This window comes from Trachypithecus francoisi, unplaced genomic scaffold (assembly GCF_009764315.1).
Source record: "Trachypithecus francoisi isolate TF-2019V2 unplaced genomic scaffold, Tfra_2.0 Lachesis_group3, whole genome shotgun sequence".
In the NCBI taxonomy this organism is placed as follows: Eukaryota; Metazoa; Chordata; class Mammalia; order Primates; family Cercopithecidae; genus Trachypithecus; species Trachypithecus francoisi.
The window spans coordinates 40,821,691-40,841,684 of NW_022681468.1; the positions used below are offsets into that span (position 1 = coordinate 40,821,691).

At 43.6% G+C, this 19,994-nt stretch overlaps 1 protein-coding gene across 3 annotated transcripts in view; it reads left to right on the forward strand.

Annotated features, from left to right (window-relative positions):
* The first annotated feature begins 14,824 nt into the window (after positions 1 to 14,824).
* Positions 14,825 to 19,994, forward strand: part of ESR2 (estrogen receptor 2) — a 72,355-nt gene continuing 67,185 nt past the window's right edge. For 2 of the 3 annotated variants that reach the window (XM_033187763.1, XM_033187765.1), the window contains exon 1: positions 14,830 to 15,198. The gene's annotated coding sequence lies outside the window, so the exon portion shown is untranslated. Of the gene's footprint in view, positions 15,199 to 19,994 lie in introns of all 3 variants that reach the window. The other variant, XM_033187764.1, reaches the window with a different exon arrangement.

Consider the following 19,994-nt stretch of genomic DNA (forward strand, 5'->3'; position numbering starts at 1 on the left):
GGTGGCAGGTGCCTGTAGTCCCAGCTACTCGGGAGGCTGAGACAGGAGAATGGCGTAAACCCAGGAGGCGGAACTTGCAGTGAGCTGAGATCCGGCCACTGCAGTCCAGCCTGGGAGACAGAGCGAGACTCCGTCTCAAAAAAAAAAAAAAAATTGAATTTGTAGTTTAAAACCTTCCTACAAGGAAAACTCCAAGCCCAGATGGCTTTGGTGGTGAATTATACCAAATGTTTAAGGAGAAATAACAGCAGTTCTCTACTACCTCTTTCAGAAAATGGAAGCCAATGGAATACTTCCCAACTCATCCTAGGATAACAGCATTACCCTGACACCAAAACCTGACAAAGACATTCTTAGAAAACTACAGATCGGTAGTTCTCAGGAACACAGGTGCAAAAATTCTCAAGGAATTTTAGCAAATTCAACCTAACAATATGTAAAAAGGACAATGCATTAAGACTAACTGGAGTTTATTTCATGCATGTAAGTCTTCATTTCAAAGCCCAATCAATATAATTCACTACATTAACATAAAATTAAACCATATGATTACCCCCACAGATCCACCAAAAGTGTTGACAAAATCTAACGTCCATTCCTAATAAAAACTCAGCAAACTAGGTATAGGATCCTTTGTCTTTTTCTGGGTTCCAAGTCCTTGAAACAAAATCCAACTGTGTCCAAATGCCATGAAGGTTTGTGTTGCTGCTGATGTCCGAGATAAACATTACTTTTAAGCTCAGGACGGAGCGGAGTAGCAGAAGCATTTAGATGAGAAAAAAGACAAATTAACTTGTTTAATTCTTCTTAAGAGCCAAAATGCAGGTGTTTCTTGCACAATGTAGTTTCCCTTCCCTTCCCTCCACTCCCTTCCTTTCCCTCCCCTCCCTTCCTTTCCCTCCCCTCCCTCCTCTCCCTTCCCCTCCCCTCCCTCCTCTCCCTTCCCCTTCCCTCCCTTCCCTCCCTTCCCCTCTCCTCTGTTCCCCTCCCCTCTCCTCCCTTCCCCTCCCCTCCCCTTTCCTTCCCTTCCCTTTCTTTCCTTTTGAGACAGAGTTTCACTCTTGTTGCCCAGGCTGGAGTGTAATGGCGTGATCTCAGCTCACTGCAACCTCCACCTCCTGAGTTCAAGTGATTCTCCTACCTCAGCCTCCCGAGTAGCTGGGATAGAAGGCACGTGCCACCACACCCAGCTAATTTTTGTATTTTTAGTAGAGACGGGGTTTCATCATGTTGGTCAGGATGGTCTCAATCTCTTGACCTCATGATCCACCCGCCTTGGCCTCCCAAAATCTGGAATTACAGGCGTGAGCCACCGTGCCCGGTCTGTTTTTCTGTAGTCCCGTTTTCTTGCTTCAGAGTTATTCAGGAGTTAACACGGTATTACAATGGCTATGCATAGAAGCTGAGGAACATTTGGTCGTGTTAAATACCTCACATTGACTTAAATCTGTATATAGGTAGTTCTAGACATACTATGCTTCTTTACTGCATGAACCAGATGGACATTAAATGGTAGAATTATGACTAATTTGTATAAAGTATTTTATATAGTGTGTGTGTGTATATATATATATATATTTATTATTATTATTATTTTTTTGAGACAGAGTCTTGCTCTGTCAACCAGGCTGGGGTGCAGTAGTGCGATCTTGGCTCACTGCAAGCTCTGCCTCCCGGGTTCATGCCATTCTCCTGCCTCAGCCTCCCGAGTAACTGAGATTACAGGCACCTGCCACCACGCCCGGCTAATTTTTTTGTATTTTTAGTAGAGATGGAGTCTCACCTTGTCAGCCAGGATGGTCTCGATCTTCTGACCTCAAGATTCGCCCAGCTCGGCCTCCCAAAGTGCTGGGATTACAGGCATGAGCCACTGCACCTGGCCTAGTATAATAATTTTTAAAATTAGCTTTAAATATTTTTGAGTTAAAATCTCAATATTTCTAAATTATGACTTGTATTTTGCCTATTATTTTTTATTTTATTATTATTATTATTTTTTTTTTTTTTGGTGAGACAGTCTCTCTCTGTCGCCCAGGCTGGAGTGCAGTGGCACAATCTCGGCTCAGTGCAAGCTCTGCCTTCTGGGTTCATGCCATTCTCCTGCCTCAGCCTCCAGAGTAGCTGGGACTATAGGCACCTGCCACCATGCCCAGCTAATTTTTTGTATTTTTAGTAGAGACGGGGTTTCACTGTGTTAGCCTGGATGGTCTCGATTTCCTGACCTCGTAATCCACCCACCTCAGCCTCCCAAAGTGCTAGGATTACAGGTGTGAGCCACCACGCCCGGCCACCTATTAATTTTTATAAGCAGTTTGCTTTTAATATTTTAGAAGAAAATAGCTCTGAAAACACTTAAAACCAGTTTTAACTTTTTAAATTTTAATACTTTATTTATTGTTTGTTTGTTTGTTTGATACAATGTCTCGCTCTGTTGCCCAGGCTAGAGTGCAGTGGAACAATCATAGCTCACTGCAGCGTCAAACTCCTGGGCTCAAGCCATCCTCCCACCTCAGCCTCCCAAGTAGCTAGGACTAGAGGCATGAGTCACAACACCCAGCTAATTTTTAAAAGATTTTTTTTTTCTTTTTGCAGAAACATGGTCTCACTATGTTGCCCAGGCTGATCTCAAACTCCTGACTTCAAGTGATCCTCTGCTTCAGCCTCCCAAAGTGTTGGGGATTACAGGCATCAGCTACTATGCCCAGCTTTTAATTTACTTTTGAATAAATATGTGAAATTAAATAATTCAAACTTAAAGCTGTTGGAACTTTATACCCAGCCTTGAGAGGAGTGTGACTGTGCAGCCTGAGTCACATGGCATGCAGCTGCAAATTTTGCCTTGTTTTCCTGTAGATAATTAAGACCAAACAGCACGAAAGACCCCCTTAGATCATTACCCCTCCTTTAGAGTAATAGATTATTCTTTCTCGGAATTTAGCAATCTGTAACCAATCAAATTGCTGTGGCATATGCACTAGTCTTGTGTGAAAAGGGTCTCGCTCTGTCACCCAGCCTGCAGGACAGTGGCAGTCATAGCTCACTGAAGCCTCGAACCTGCTGGGCTTAGGTGATCCTCCCACCTCAAGTCTTCTGAATAGCTAGGACTACAGGCATGCACCACTGTGCCAGGCTAATTGTATTCTTTGTAGAGATGGAGTTTTACAATGTTGCTCAGCCTGTTTTTGAACTCCTGGGCTCACGCGATCTGCAGGCCTCAGCCTTCCAAAGTGCTGGGATTACAGGTGTGAGTCACGCCACTGCGCCTGGCCAAAGGGAATATTTCAGAAGCTTGGTTTTGGCAGAGACGGGTAGTGGTTTTCTGTTGAACAGTTTAGAGGAGACTCTTGCCGATACTTTAAAATATGTGTTTTGCAATCGGACAGATGGACTTAAATCTGACAGGTTTTTTTTTTTGCTATCAATCTTGAGCAAGTTGATTAATCTGCTTAGTCTCAATGTTCTCATCTGTACTTTTTAGGAGAATAATCATGCCCCCATTTTCTATGATTATTGTGAAGATTAATGAGGTGTCATTTGTAAAGGACTTGCTAGTGTTCCTACCCCACTGGCAAGTGGATTACACATAAATTATTCTCCCTGGACTAAGAACAAGTCATCTGAATAAAGACCACATAAAGCATTTATAACCTAGACTCATTATTCCTGTTCTTAACCTGAATCCTCTGACCCTAGAGAACACGTCTTTGAAGAAGAGAAATTACAAAAAAGGGCTCATGACTCTACCTTCCCTCTAGTGGAGACCTCCTCGAATCCTCCCCTGCACTGCTGCCAGATGATCCTCTGAAATGAGAATCTACCTGTTAGTCTCCTGCTCAAGCCTTTGAATGGCTTGCTGTTGCTACAGAATCAAGTGAAAGCTCGTTAGCTTGTCATGCAACGTCCTCCTTAACCTGGTCTCTCTTGATCTTTCCTGCTTCCACTCTGTCCCCACAACCAGTTTGGGTAGGGGCCTCTGCCTGGTGCTTTGTAGTGCACTGTGCCTACTTCTAACACAGCCTGATCACACTTCTCTGTATATGTGTATGAATTTCCTTCCGAGAAACTGAAGCAGGACTGGCCTCAATTTCTTCTTAAGTTTTAATATCTGTCTACTTTATGATTAGGAAATACCTTCATGTGGTTCACAATAAAAAAAATATAAAAGGGAGCTGGGGCGCAGTGGTTCACACCTGTAATCCCAGCACTTTGGGAGGCTAAGGCAGACGGATCGCTTGAATCCAAGAGTTCAAGACCAGCCTGGGTAACATGGTGAAACCCTGTCTCTACAAAAAATACAAAAAGTTAGCCAGGCATGGTGGTGCATGCCTGTAGTCCTGGCTACCCAGGAGGCCGAGGTGGGAGGATCACCTGAGTCCAGGAGGTTGAGGCTGCAGCATGCTGAGATTGTGCCACTGCAACTCCAGCACAGGGTCAGAGTGAGAGCCTAGCTTGAAAGAAAAAAATTTTAAACACACACACACAGGCCGGGCGCGGTGGCTCAAGCCTGTAATCCCAGCACTTTGGGAGGCCGAGACGGGCGGATCACGAGGTCAGGAGATCGAGACCATCCTGGCTAACCCAGTGAAACCCCGTCTCTACTAAAAATACAAAAAACTAGCCGGGCGAGGTGGCGGGCGCCTGTAGTCCCAGCTACTCGGGAGGCTGAGGCAGGAGAATGGCGTGAACCCGGGAGGCAGAGCTTGCAGTGAGCTGAGATCCGGCCACTGCACTCCAGCCTGGGTGACAGAGCGAGACTCCGTCTCAAAAAAAAAAAAAAATAAATAAATAAACACACACACACACACACACTCACACGTAAAAGGAATGCAGTGAAAATTCTCCTACCCCTATTTACTAGAAAACTCTCCTACCTCTATTTCCCTTCCAGGGGGAAACCAACTAATATTAACATTATTTTGTGTGTCTCTCTAAAGATATCTTATGCGAATGTGTGTGTATGTATTCTTTCTTTTGCCTTTCTAAACAAATGATAGTGTATTTTTCATAACGCTCTGCACTCTGATTTTCTTCTCAATGTATCTTGGCAGTCTTTCTCAGTATATAGTGACTATTCTCATTTTTTAATCTTCATACCTCAATATCTGGCACATAGTAAGCAAATTATAAATGCTGAGTGAATGAAATATTAAATGAATAAAAAGGAAATTTTTGTGCTGCTATTGGAAATTAGCTCTCCTCTATACATTTCAATGTGTTACATATATACAATGATCTAAAAATTTGTCTTACTCTTTCCTATCCACTAGAGGGAGACATCAACCTGTTGTGGAAAAGAACGATCACGTAAAGTCTAGAAATTCTGAACCAACTCTCTAGCAGGTGATCCTTGTTAGAATTTGAGCCCTAAATCTATCCAGGACTGGAGGCTGGAGGGACCATAAGGGGACCAGGAGGAGAATGCACATGGATTAAGGAGTGAGAACACAGGTGAACTTCAGCTTTTTTGCTAACACTCAGACACACTACTTACCCTGACTCAGTGATGTGCTAGTAAAACAGTTCTTTAAAAAAAAAAAAAAAAAAAAAAAAAGACCTGGGTTGCTGATTTGTATGTAATCTTTATGAATTTCAGTAGAGAAAAAGACAAATATTCAAACTGAACCGTGGACTGAAAACAGGAGAACAGCCAAGATGTGTTCACTTCTATCAGTGCCCTGTGTTGCTTGAAAAAAGAAGCCGACCTGGGCACCCGTGAGCTCCTTTCTGGCCAGGAGAAATCTGGAGTGTAGTTATTCCACCATGGCCAAATTCAAACCATTCAGGGTTTAATCACCGAATTGCAAATTCCTTGAATATTTAACAGTAGCCTCTCTTGGCTGGGTGAGGTGGCTCATGCTTGTAATCCCAGCAGTTTGGGAGGCCATGGAGGGAGGATTACCTGAGGTCAGGAGTTCGAGACCAGCCTGGCCAACATAGTGAAACCCCATTTCTACTAAAAATACAAAAAAGCTGGGCACGGTGGCAGGTTCCTGTGGTCCCAGCTACTTGGGAGGCTGAGGCAGGAGAGTCACTTGAACCCAGGAGGCAGAGGTTGCAGTGAGCCAAGATCGTGCCACTGCACTCCAGCCTGGGCAACAAGAGTGAAACTCCATCTCAAAAAAACAAAACAACAACAGTAGGCTCTCTTGAGCCAGCCTGAGCAGGCTCTTGCACGCTGCTGAAACTTGTTGGGTCTTAGTTACTTTTCCTATAAAGTGGGATGATAAATCTGCTCATTATATAGATTCTATTACACAGAGGACACATAAGTTCTTTGAATGCTTAAAGCAATGTTTCCTAAACTTCTTTGGTCATGAAATCACCCAGTGGCTTGTGTAAAATGAGCATTCCCAGGAACTGCCCTAGAGCACCTGGGTTAGAACATTTTGGGGGAGTGGGCTGGGAATCTGTATTTTAAATAAGTAACCTAGGTGAGGCCGGGCGCGGTGGCTCACTCCTGTAATCCCAGCACTTTGGGAGGCTGAGGCGGGCAGATGACGAGGTCAGGAGATTGAGACCATCCTGGCTAACATGGTGAAACCCCATCTCTACTAAAAATACAAAAAATTAACTGGGTGTGGTGGCAGGCACCTATAGTCCCAGCTATTCGGGAGGCCAAGGCAGGAGAATGGTGTGAACTCTGGAGGCGGAGCTGGCAGTGAGCCAAGATCTCGCCACTGACACTCCATGACACTCCAGCTCTGGGCGACAGAGCGAGACTCTCTCAAAAAAAAAAAAAAAAAAAAAGGACCCAGGTGACTCTTATGACCTAGTGAAATGGGAGAAACACTGCTGTAACTTTACTCTTATAATTGGGTCAGGTGTCGGGGGGCTTTCTCTAACTTCACAATTGGGCCTGCTTGTAGAGATATATGCAGAGTTCTACAACACACTCCAGGCAAGCATTTAACCCCTTCACTATCTCCTCTACCCTCAGAGCTCAAACTTCCCAAAGAGGAAAACTTGCTCATTGCCATCTCTTAGGCCAAACCTTCTGTACACCTAGGAAATCCTTCAATCCAAGGATCTCTGGGTTGTTTTCAAGCTACTACTTATTGAGAATTTACAAAGCATCAGGCACGTTACAACAATTTGTCATTTCTGTGAAGTAGCTTCTTGTGCTGTTCCCATTTTATGGAGAAAAATCAAAGAAGTCGGGTAAACGTCCAAGGGCACACAACTAGCAAGTGTTTGGGCTGAAAACCCACCCCAGGTCCAAGCCTTGGAACTCCAAGCCTGGGTTCCATCCCTGCACTGGGCAATTCTGATCTGTGTGCGCTAGTTTCCTTGTGTTCTCTGTTCTCTCCGTAGGAATCCTGGGCTCTCTTTTCCCAACCACAAGGTTAGGTTGAAAAACAGAGCAGATGGAAGTCATTTGTAGCCTACAGCTGCCCTGAATGAAGCTTCTAGAGTGCTAAAGTGGAAGAACGAGGGACTCCAAGGGAAGGATTTAAGGATGGGCCCATGCACCTGTGGAATTCAGATGATACGGCAGAGGAGATCAACACCCTCCAATTAGCCCTGGTAAGGAGCTTTGGGAGTTACTATAACTGTCTCAGAGGAACCCAAACATGCAGGAACGTGACTTCTCACCTTCTGAAAGTCCACAAAATTCCTGATTGCCACCATTAATTTATCACTTATCATTTGTAACAGGCATTGCAGATCATCTTATGCGTTTGTTTTCTCCCTTCAGCTAGTGTATAAAGTCTTAGGGAGACCAGCACTTCAGAGAGAATGGGCTTTGGAGTGAAACAGATCTGGTTTGAACCCTCTGCTACTTAATAGCTGTTGGGCAAGTTCCTTAAACTCTCTGAGTCTTATTCTTCTCATCTGTAAAATGGAAACATAAGTAGTACCTACCTCATTGGATTATTCTGAGGATAAAATGAAATAGTACAGGCAAAGGATTTACAAGCAACTGCTGAATGAATGGTAGTTATAGCCTCCTCCTCATCTGTGAGCAAACACCCTCATATTTCCTGTGTCTCAGGTAGACACTTAAGGTATTGCAAGCATTAAGGAATGCATGAGGGCAAGAGGCAGTCTCAAAGAAGAGTGTGTTATGAAAGAATAAATGTAATGCTGAGTGTTGGAAAAAAAAATTTTTTTAAAGACGAGGTCTCTGTCACCCAGGCTGAAGTGCAGTGGTGTGATCTTAGCTCACTGAAGCCTCAACCTCCCGGGATCAGGTGATCCTCCAGCCTCAGCCTCCCGAGTAGCTGGGACTACAGGTGCCACCACACCTGGTTAATTTTTGTATTTTTTGTAGAGATGGGTTTTCGCCATGTTGTCCAGGCTGGTCTTGAACTCCTCGGGTCAAGTGATCCTCTCATCTTGGCCTCCCAAAGTGCTGGGATTGCAGGCACGAGCCACCGCACCCAGCCTGTCAGAAAAATTTTAAGGTGAAAATAACTAAAGAAGTTGTTAAGAATTTTCTCCCTTCAGTGGTATTTTAGCCTGAGATGAGGGAGGGTAGAGGTAGGATGGGAGGGAAGGGATGGGGTCCGGTTGAAAGGCCTATGAAATACTAGCAGTTTTGTAATATGGTGGACGTTGACAGCCTCAGTGCTAGGAACACAGAAACTGAACCTTTTGCAGGGAGGCAGGTGTACATTTATATACAAGTCAGATGACCTGTGTTTCTCTGAGTGCAAATCTGGAAAACTCAAGTTTCCTTGTCAGTAAATTGGTGATAAAATCAAACTCATAGGGTTGGTGTGAACATGCAGCATGATGTGGCCATGAAGTGCTTTGTTAACTAGAAGCCAATATGCTAGGACAGTAGGTCTCCTAGTAAGCTGTGGCTGGTGGCTTGGTAGACTATGTGGAGCAGGCTGAGGAAGCACTTGAATTGAATATGAGCAGAACCATTAAGCTAGTTAGCTAAACTGCCTGGACAGTAGAAAAATAATATGTGAGGACATAAAAGGAAGAGAAACAATGTGAGGGGAGAGGAGAATGCAGAGATCCTGGTCCAAGGAACAGCATTGGAGATCCTTAAGTAGCTGCATGAACTACTTGGAGAAGTTCGTTTTCTGGTTATAATTCCCAGCAAAGGAGAGGACTGAATAAGAGAAGAGAAAACGATTCCTTTCTCTGGTTAGGTTCATCAGATCAAACAGTGACATATGTGAAAGAAGCACTTTCTATGCACAAAAGATCAGGTCTGTATTTTTATAAAAGCTACTTCTGGGTCGGGTGCGGTGGCTCACGCCTGTAATCCCAGCACTTTGGGAGGCTGAGGTGGGCGGATCACGAGGTCAGGAGATGGAGACCATCCTGGCTAACAAGGTGAAACCCTGTCCCTACAAAAAAAATACAAAAAAATTAGCCGGGCGTGGTGGCGGGCGCCTGTAGTCCCAGCTGCTCCGGAGGCTGAGGTGTGAGAATGGCGTGAACCTGGGAGGGGGAGCTTGCAGTGAGCCAGGACTGCACTCCAGCCTGGGCGACAAAGCGAGACTCCATCTCGGAAAAAAAAAAAGCCGTTTCTGCAATGTGCGTCACTGGAGAGTTAGTTGCTATGGGTCTAAAGGACAATATGAGGCATTCATAGTAACTTTCCATGATATGAACAAAGAAATTGAAAATGTTAGATACATTTACAAGAAGATGTAGAAAAAACTCTAGTCAAAATTTTTGAAACATTTTTTGAAATATTAAACTCTATGGAATCAGTCTTATCTATGGTCTTAAGCCATGTATGTCTATACCTTATTTCTTTTTTGATCTCATTTCAGGGAATATTACACTGGCTGACCTGTTATTAATATCTTCTTCTGAGCCAGAAAAGGTAAGGAAGCTGCATTTTCAGAATTGTATTTGAGTCATTTGTGAAATTGCATGTAACAATTTGCCGCCATTTCTAACAGTCCTATAACTTTTTTTTTTTTTTCTTATCGGGGTGTTCACATTCATGTCAATGACCTCTATGGGCTAATTTCTCTTCTAGCTCAAGAGAATTGCTTCAGAGTTGGAAGTAAGGAAAAAAATGTGTATTCTTCATGTTTGATTTCAAATGCATAGAAAATTAGAAACTTAAGTTATGCAAGAGATTTGTGTGGAATTTAAATACCTTCAAGAGCCTGTGGACAGGACAAAAAGTTATTTTTTACCTGTTTGTTTACAAATAGCAAAGATCAAGACTGAGACAAATAAGGGTGATTTAGAAAGAGTTGGCTGCAGGTGCTGGTTGCTCAGGTGGTTCATTTAAACTGCAGGTCATAGTAACCTTGTCTCTTGGTCCTGGTGCCCAGGTATCAGGTTAGGTCTATCTTGCTGCTTATGTCCTTGTTACCCTCTGAGGTCCCCAGTCCAACACAGATCAATAAAGAATAAGTTACATAAATATGCTCATAGGTGGTCATTCCTAGACAAGAAATTGACAACATTTCATTCAACAATATTTGGGCTCCACGGGACAGACATGCCTCCATTTATGCAACAAATAAGAAAAGCATCTCAGTAACAGCGGAGAAAACATGGGATGTGCAGGTAGGTAAAGCTGGGTTGGAACTTTCACCCTACCAAATGCATGTGGGTGACTTATAAAAGAAATGTTAGCTCTCTGAGCCTCAGTTTTCCCATCCGTAAAATAGACAGTCCAGGGAATTTACGAGGATTAAATGAAATAAAAGTGAATCAACCTATTCAAGCCTGCCTACTGTGGTGTCCGGGCTAGAAAGATGCTCAATAAATATTAGGTTTGTTTTTATTTCTACAAAAGATGTGATCCTAAAGAGCTCTATCCAAATTCAAGTTTCAAATATCAAATCACATTTTGTGAACTTTGATTTATGTTCAGTTGAGATGATCTCTGACATATTAATTAGTAATCCCATCTTTTTCATTCATCACCACCAAAAGTGTTATTGCAGGTTCAATTAATCTTTCCCCTTTCCTTTATTAATTCCATAAGTGTAGGGTTTTATCTCTCAGATTCTCTTAAAACAGACCAATTTGTACCCACATAATATAAATAAGCTTGTTCCTATAATACTCTGGAGCAGGTAAGAGTATCCCAGAACCCAAATCCTCCTACTTGACCTCAAGCTCAGAGAATAAAGCAGAAATTCAAAGGCATCCTTTGGCATGACACCCTTCTAGACATTTGTAGGGTTCCTCTTTCCCTCCATTTTTTGTATTAGCTTTTGCTTTCTTGCCTTTGACAGGGTTTTGTTTTGCCTCTTGGTGGTTTCTTTCCTATGGAAAATTCTCCCTACTGTTTCCCTCTGATCTTTCCAAGTCAAAGCCTTCAGCAAACATTTGTTGAATGTCTGGATTGTGCTAGGTGGGTGTTATGGACCATGGAGAATGCTAGAGATATAAGACATGCACTGTTCAATTGCAGCGCAGGTTGTGTTGACAGGTAAGATGAGGGCTGTGGGGGAGGCAATGTGCACGTTCCACTGGGCTAATGTGCTCTTTACCTTATTCAATCTCTTTGCTTTGGGATGTGTAAGACTTCACTAGATAGAGAAGGGGCGGGGAGGCCGGGCGCGGTGGCTCAAGCCTGTAATCCCAGCACTTTGGGAGGCCGAGGCGGGTGGATCACAAGGTCAGGAGATCGAGACCATCCTGGCTAACACGGTGAAACCCCGTCTCTACTAAAAACTACAAAAAACTAGCCGGGCGAGGTGGTGGGCGCCTGTAGTCCCAGCTACTCGGGAGGCTGAGGCAGGAGAATGGCGTGAACCCGGGAGGCGGAGCTTGCAGTGAGCTGAGATCTGGCCAGTGCACTCCAGCTTGGGTGACAGAGCGAGACTCCGTCTCAAAAAAAAAAAAAAAAAAAAAGAGAAGGGGCGGGGTGAGAAGATGAGGAAGGTGCACCTTTATGGAGAAGCTTTCCTTCCTCTTCACAGCAAACCATACCTGTACTACATTGACTTCCTTTGCTTTCCCAGGTGACATCTAGCTCATCTTGCAAGCTCCTCTTGTTAATCATAAATGCTAGCAAATTAATATTACCCATCATATATAACATGACTTAATTTTAACAATTCAATGCTTTATCCCCAAAATATGACTTAATGGTGAAGATTTCAGTCCTCATTGTAATCTATTTTGGAGACAGGCAGTCCTTTCAACGTCATATGTGGGTGCTTCCTTAGGCAGGTCAGGGGTGAGGTGGAAATGAGGCTGGGACCCTGCTCATTTATATAGCAGGCATCGTCCTCAATACCAGGCTTCAGAGTGCTTTTTGGTCTAGCCATTGATATAAACTGCCTCAAGAATAATCCCTTCGTCATTGTGGTCACAATTCAGGTAGAATTGGAATAATCAACCTCTCCCTCTGCATTAAACCAGGCAAAGTTTCCATCCCTGGGTACAATTGTCTTTCTTGACGGACAGGATGAGTCAGAAGGAAACGTACTCACTCCCATTCATTTTCTGCTTATTATTTCCTGCAGTGAGGTTTCCTTGTATAATAAACAGCATCTGTGGGTGTTTGAGCTGCTCTAAAAAGAGAACATGCTGTTCCTGTGTGTAGAATGCTTTCTGAAGAAAGCATCACAGTGAACACAGAGCAGAAGCTTGGCTCACAGGTGTCAGGAGTTTGTCTGCAGTGTTCCGCGTAGAGCAGAGAGTCAAGCCATCTTCATTTCTGATTGATTGCAGGCATGGTGTGGAGGTAAATGGATCCTTGGCCTCTCTACCGGATTCAAGTCCTTCTTAGCCACTGATAGGTCATGTGACCATAGGGAGGTTGTTTAACCTTCCTGAACATTCATTTTCTCAAGTATAAAATGGGGATAATAGAATTTGCCTTATAGGCTTGCATATAAAATAAGAATTATTGACAGAAAGCGGGGCATAAATGTCCAATAAGTGGTAGCTGTCTATGAAGCCACTGTTGTTACTGGGTTCCTTTCTCACATGTGGCTTCAGGTAGCTGATAGAAGCTCTGTAAGCCTCAATTTCCTCACCTGAAAAGTGGAGTCAGTATCTCACTGAGCTGGTGTGAGGATTAAATGAGATGCTGTGCAGGTGTTTAGCACAGCATCAGGTATGATGTTAATAATGATAGATGCATTTTCTTCACCCTCACCCATCTTTTTCTGCCTGTTGGCTTATGGTTGAAATTCCTTCATGACGGTTTCCATTTCCAGAGTTATCTTGTTAACACGTATATACCACCAAATGAAACTGATTTTTTTTTTTTGAGGCATAGTTTCTGTCACCCAGGCTGGAATGCAGTGGCGCGATCTTGGCTCATTGCAACCTCCACCTCCCAGGTTCAAGCGATTCTCCTGCATCAGCCTCCTGAGTAGCTGGGATTACAGGTGCATGCCACCACGTCCAGCTAATTTTTGTATTTTTAGTAGAGATGAGGGTTCACCATGGTCAGGCTGGTCTCGAACTCCTGACCTCGTGATCCACCTGCATCAGCCTCCCAAAGTGGCTGGTCTCAAACTCCTGACCTCGTGATCCACCTGCCTCAGCCTCCCAAAGTGCTGAGATTACAGGTGAGAGCCACCATGCCTGGCCACGAAGCTGATTTTTTTAAACCATCATTTAACATTTTCTCCATAAGGTGGCAAGGAGGAGGAGTATATGGGAACTGGGTACCTTGAGAGACCCCAGGACAGGGGACAGGGAGGCTGAGATTGGCATGTTGTCCGCTGCATTTATTTGCCAGCGACACACTCTTCCTATCCAAACTAACTTCTCTGCCTCAAGGACCAGGAGGCTCTGCCTTTCAACCTGAGAGAAACCAGGTCAGCTTTAATGAAAATTGGAGTTGGTGTGGGGCAGTGGAGACTTTTCACAGCTATTGTTTAGCTGATGAAGCAGGTGCTTCTCCATCTTTGGAGCCTGTCTTCATTACCTGCGGACCTCATCCTTATCAACCCAGAGCACACTTGTGTCTATTTTGGCTAAACACCAAACAGTTGAGGCTGGTACTGTAAAAGGTTCCCTCCAAATGCCCCCTTGGTCTTCCTCTGTTAGAGATCTGGATCACAACCCTCAAAAACCATGTCCCTTATGCCACCTGAGTAGATGGTTTGATGATTAATTAGGCACAGATGTGACACTGGGTTCTCGCAATGGCCTGTGGGTCACACGTTACTTTCCTTTTCATCAGCAGCAGCTGCCTTAAAGCCAGTTAAGATTGTGGTCGCAGTCTCACACCCTGGGGCTCCTCCTGGATTGGGTGAGGGGAATACCCCGTTAAGCTGGGGGAACTGGGGCTGCCACCAGGAGGCGCCAGGGGCCTTCGCCCAAGGAGAGGGGTGGGCAGGTACCTCCAGCCGAGAAGGGCGCAGCGGCCGGAGGCACAGGTCTCCCCAGTGCCACTTCCACCAAGTGAGTTCGAGGAAGTACCTGGGATCTTTGATCCAACGCGAAAGGCCTTCCTAGAGAGCTCTTGAGAGCTGAGAACCCACGCCCTCCACCTCTAGTCCACGGCTTTGCCACTCCAGGACCCGAAGTTAACGTTTGCTGCTGGGGATTTGACAAACCCAAAGCCTCTCTGGTTTCACCACTGGCTCCTTAGAATCAGACTTCTGTACTGAATGACACTTGTGTGAGTCAGGGGCTGGGGGACGTGATCCTCGAAGTGTGGTCCCCAGACTGGCTGTATCAGTGTCGGCATCCCGCAGGACCTGGTTGGAAATGCATGTTCTCAGGCCCTACTACAGACCTCTTAAATCTGAGACTGGGGCTGCGGGGAGCGCCATCTGTGCGCCACTATCCTTGGGGGTGGGCCAGGAGGCGGCTCGAGGGTGCTCCCACTTTGGGGTCACGCGCGGCGCCGGGCGCTCCTGAGACCGCCGGGCTCGGTGGTCACGTGGGCTCAGGCACTACTCCCCTCTACCCTCCTCTCGGTCCTTAAAAGGAAGAAGGGGCTTATCGTTTAGTCGCTTGTGATCTTTTCAGTTTCTCCAGCTGCTGGCTTTTTGGACACCCACTCCCCCGCCCGGAGGCAGTTGCAAGCGCAGTGGCTGCGAGAAATAACTGCCTCTTGAAACTTGCAGGGCGGAGAGCAGGCGACGAGCGCTGGGCCGGGGAGGACCACTCGAGCTGCGACGGGCCCCGGGGCTGCGGGGCAGGGCTGGCGCCCGGAGCCTGGGCTGCAGGAGCTGCGCTAGCTTTCCTCAACAGGTGGCCGCGGGGCGCGCGCCAGGAGCCCCCTAATGCTGGAAAAGCACGTGTCCGCATTTTAGAGAAGGCAAGGCCCGTTTGTTTATCTGCAAGGTAAGCACCCCTTCGCTCGAGATGTCATTTAATTGTCTCATTTTGTTTGAAATCCTGCGGTGAGAAACCAGTCATGTTGAGAACAATAAAAGACCAAAAAACGGTCACCAAAACCAACTGTCTTGAAAGCTACTGGAAAGGTGGAAAATGTATGCTTTGATTAAATGTCTTCATTCAAGATACCGGCAAGTTAACTTAGTTTGTGCTGTGAGCTCTGGGTTGCTTATGCTAATATGAATGTCTGAAAAACTTTTTTTTCCTGTGGTTTTCCTCGATGGATTTCCCCACTGTGGGTGAAATGACAGTGGAGTTGAACACACTTTCTGATTGAAGTTTGAGGGCCTGGGAAGATGTACACGTCTCAGGCAGATGATAGGGGTTTTAAAATGTATTAATTGGCATTCCTTAGCCATATCAGCAAGCTGCGTTCCTCCTTTCCTGGGCAGACCAAGCTAAGCTCTATCTGGTCTCCTTTATTTGCTGAAGAGGAGTCCAACAACTGCCTTCTAACACCCTGCGTGTTATTCTTCTGGGAAGGATAATATTAAGTCAAGTGAATGTCATATTTGTGGAAAAAAACTTTGAGTGGACTTCTATTTAGGAAAATACGGTTGATTTAATTTTACTTGCTGTTTAAAAAGCAGGATTGTGTTTGGGTGTGGTAGGCAACATTTTGAAGGAAAGAGTTTGCCTTATTTTGTTTTATTTCTAGTATTTACATGAGCATTCCATTAGAAAGTTTTACTTTTGCTCTAAGTTTCGTGACTCAGTGTCTAGTGAGGGGAAAGATATTTGTCATTTAAAAAGTGAATATATGAAAGGAAAGACTTTTCTGAGAGTGTTGTAAAAAGCAAATGTAATGTGACTATGAAAAGAACGTGAAACATCTTTGACTCCTATTTTTTCTGAAGAAAATGTATTTTGACATGAGTTCTAGAAGGAAACTAAGTTATTTATTTATCAATAGGCATTAGAGTATACACCTTAGGATTGCATTTTACGTTCAAGCAATTTTTTAGATGAATTTCTGAAACGTTCTCATTTTAAAAGCCATCAGACACTTGTTAACACTGAAGTCTTGCTCAAGACATAGAAGTCTCTGAAATCAATTAACATGTTTAGGACACATTTTGTAGTGTTCTGAGGGATGTGAATAAATCTAATCACAGTTTGCATTTCTCAGAATGTATTTATAATTCAGAAAAGGTAAAATTTAGTAGCAAATTCAACTCATAACCATATAATTAACATTTAATAGATATTGAGATGTTCACTTTTAAGAATAAGACAATGAGATTTTCTTTAAGTGTGAATTGAACACATAATGATTCAAAATTCATCTTGTGATAAGTTTAGGTGATGTTTTGAGTCATTTTATAGACTATAAATGTGGATAAAATATAAAATACTGAAGGCTGAACTTTAAGTGTTTAATGGTAAGTTTTTGATAATACATCTAGAACCCTTGAGAATTGTATGCTTGAACGTTAGATGTCATAATTCAGTGTCTAGCACATTGTTTTATATGTAATAGCACTTAAAAAAATTAGGCTACTACAGTATAATTTACATACAGTAAAATTTAGCCTCTGTAAGTGTACCTCTATGAATTCTGACAGATGCACAGTCATGTAACCAGCACCACAGACAAGACACAAGACAGTTCCATCACCCCAAAAGTCCCCTTTGTACCTCCACCTACCCCACTGCCCCTGAAAATGACTGATCAAAACTACATAATAAATATGTAGTTTTGCTCTTTAGTATGTTTTTACTTAGACATATTTTCCTTCACTTTTTTTTTTTAAAGAAAAACCTGTTTTTCCCTTTTTATAGGATGAGTCAGTTTGTGGTATTTTGAATTCTAGTACCTTGGGATAAATCAAGGCAAAGACAATGCTACTTGCAAATGGGGAACTAGAGACTTGGACTAAGTGTTAAATTCATATAGGGCTAATAGATTTAGTTCTTAGCAGATTTAGATTCTATTGTGATTTAAGCCTTTGGTTATGGCATATATCATTAGTTATCCTGAATTGAAATACAAGGCCATTAAAAGTTATTTATATCATATTAGTAGAATGCATCATTCTGGTATAATCTTTGAATTTTAAAACTTCTATATTAAAAAAAAAACTACTTTCATTATACCTGAGATTAAGAAAGCTACCTGAAATTGCATATTATCAAATAGTGAGAGGCAAAAGAGGGTTTGAAAATGATAAACTGAAGCCATTTAAAATGCAGAGTGATGACAATTGCTGAAGGTAAAATATTTATCTTCATAGAGGCTTAGGTCTATACCCAACTTATCTGTAGATGTCAGGATTTTGAAATTTCTCTGCTCATGTCTTAAAGTCTAGATTTTCCTGGCAGGTAGAGATGCAAAATCTTTTGTAAACTAATAGCTTTCACTGTTTAATGCAGTATTCAATTCAGTATGCAGTTAGGAGCCTGTTATTGGTAGGTACTGCTAATATACGTATATAAAATTGATGTCTTTTTCCTTTTTCCTTTGTTCTATGAAAAAGCCTGTATTTTAAATATGTAACTTACCTTGCATACCCAGTTACAGTGGTAGTAACTAGGATATGCAGAGTGGCAAGTTTATGAGGAACCAGCAAACTGGATAGTTGGCCTTCCTAGCTGGAATTATGACAGGTCTTGAAAATGAAGGGCATTTAGTGGAGAATCTTTGTGTGGGTGTACTTGAGAGAGGACAGGAGAGTTAGGGTGACCTGGAAAGATAGATTGCTGGACTTGTATGTTTCCTCAAAGCTAGACTGCAGCATTTTGTTAGTAAATTGTTGTGTGTTCTACTGTCAAACCCAGGCCTGGAAGGGGAGTTGAGAGCATTCAACCTAACTTCTGGATTGGCCGTGTCATCTTGAATCTCTTCACTCAGAATTCTCTCTAACCCTGTCCCAAATGAATATTTGAATTTGGTCCAGTTCCTACAGAGCATGGCCTGTGGCTGTTGTTGGTATTAGGCAAGAGCAGAGACTTGCTGTTGAGAGAGAAGACACTCAAGAAGACTGATGAACTCTCTCCCACCCCTGCCTTCGAGGCTTGGTCCTCTTGCCCTATTCAAGCCCTCAAAACTCTATTTCCTATTCAACTAAATAAGCGCCAATTGGTTACTAGGAGAATTAGCTTTTCCTCATTTTGGAAGGAAGCAGGGTTTCCTGATGTACATGTTCTTAAGAAATACATGCAAATCAGTTGTTAATGATGAATTCTATGGTGATTTTGGAGTGTTTTATCTTCCTAATATTAAATTAATTGAGGGCCTTAATATTTTGTTTTGAAAGAATATATTTAAAAAGGCTGGGTGTGGTGGCTCACGCCTGTAATCTCAGCACTTTGGGAGGCCTAGGTGGCCAGGAGTTCGAGATCAGCCTGGCCAAATAATGAAACCCTGTCTATTAAGAATACAAAAAATTAGCTGGCCATGGTGGCTCATGCCAAAATCCCAGCTACTCAGGAGGCTGAGGCATGAGAATTGCTTGAACCTGGGAGGCAGAGGTTACAGTGAGCCGAGATCATGCCACTGCATTCCAGCCTGGGCAACAAAGCAAGACTCTATCTCTAAATAAATAATAAATAAATAAATAAATAGAATACATTTAAAGATAATCATTGGCCAGGTGTGGTGGCTCATGCCTGTGATCTCAGCACTTTGGGAGGCCGAGGTGGGAGGATTGCTTGAGGCCAGGAGTTCGAGACCAATCTGGGCAACACAGTGAGACACTATCTGTACAAAAATTTAAAAATTAACTGGGCATGATGGTGCATGCCTTTAGTCCCAGCTACCTGGGGTGTTGAGTTTGGAGGATCCCTTGAGCCCAGGAGGTCAAGGCTGCAGTGGGCCATGATCTTACCACTACACTTCAGCCTGGGTTACAAAGCAAGACCGTGTTTCAAAAAAAAAGAAAGCGAATAATTGTCAAACAGCTGCTTAGGCACATCAAGGATGCTTGCTGCTTAAGAAATCTTTTAAAATCTTTTCCATGAAATTCCTTCTAGTTGCTGCTTTGTGAGTGTGAATTTTTTACTTCTGCAGGGCACACAAATGTGGGGCATTTGAACTGAATGCTTGGGAAAGTGTGATGGGCAGGTGGAAGAAGAATAGGGATGAGCTGTCTAAGTCCTCCTAGTCTGCAAGCTTGAGAATATGGCATCAGGAATATGTGGCATTTTGTCCGCACACACAGTGTTGGCAGGCTACCAGCTGCCCAGCTATCTGGACTAGGGGTGATGGATTTCTGTAGAACAGAAGTCAAAAAGTAAAATTAGGAGGCAAAAATCTTCAGGGTGGCCGTAAAGACATTGCAACTTGTCTGGAAATTCCAACCAACACTGTATGTGTATCCAATGACATACCAATAGACTGGCTTCATCTTCTTGGATGTGTAATAATACCTTACAGAATCATTTCTTTTCTTTTTCTTTTTTTTTTTGAGACGGAATCTCGCTCTGTCCCCCTGGCTGGAGTGCAGTGGCGCCCTCTTGGCTCACTGCAAGCTCCGCCTCCCGGGTTCCTGCCATTCTCCTGCCTCAGCCTCCCAAGTAGCTGGGACTACAGGTGCCCGCCACCGCGCCCGGCTAATTTTTTGTATTTTTAGTAGAGACGGGGTTTCACCGTGGTCTCAATCTCCTGACCTTGTGATCCGCCTGCCTCGGCCTCCCAAAGTGCTGTGATTACAGGCGTGAGCCACCGCGCCAGGCTGATTTTTCTTTTTCTTTTTCTTTTTTTTTTTTTTGAGATGGAGTTTTGCTCTTGTTGCCCAGGCTGG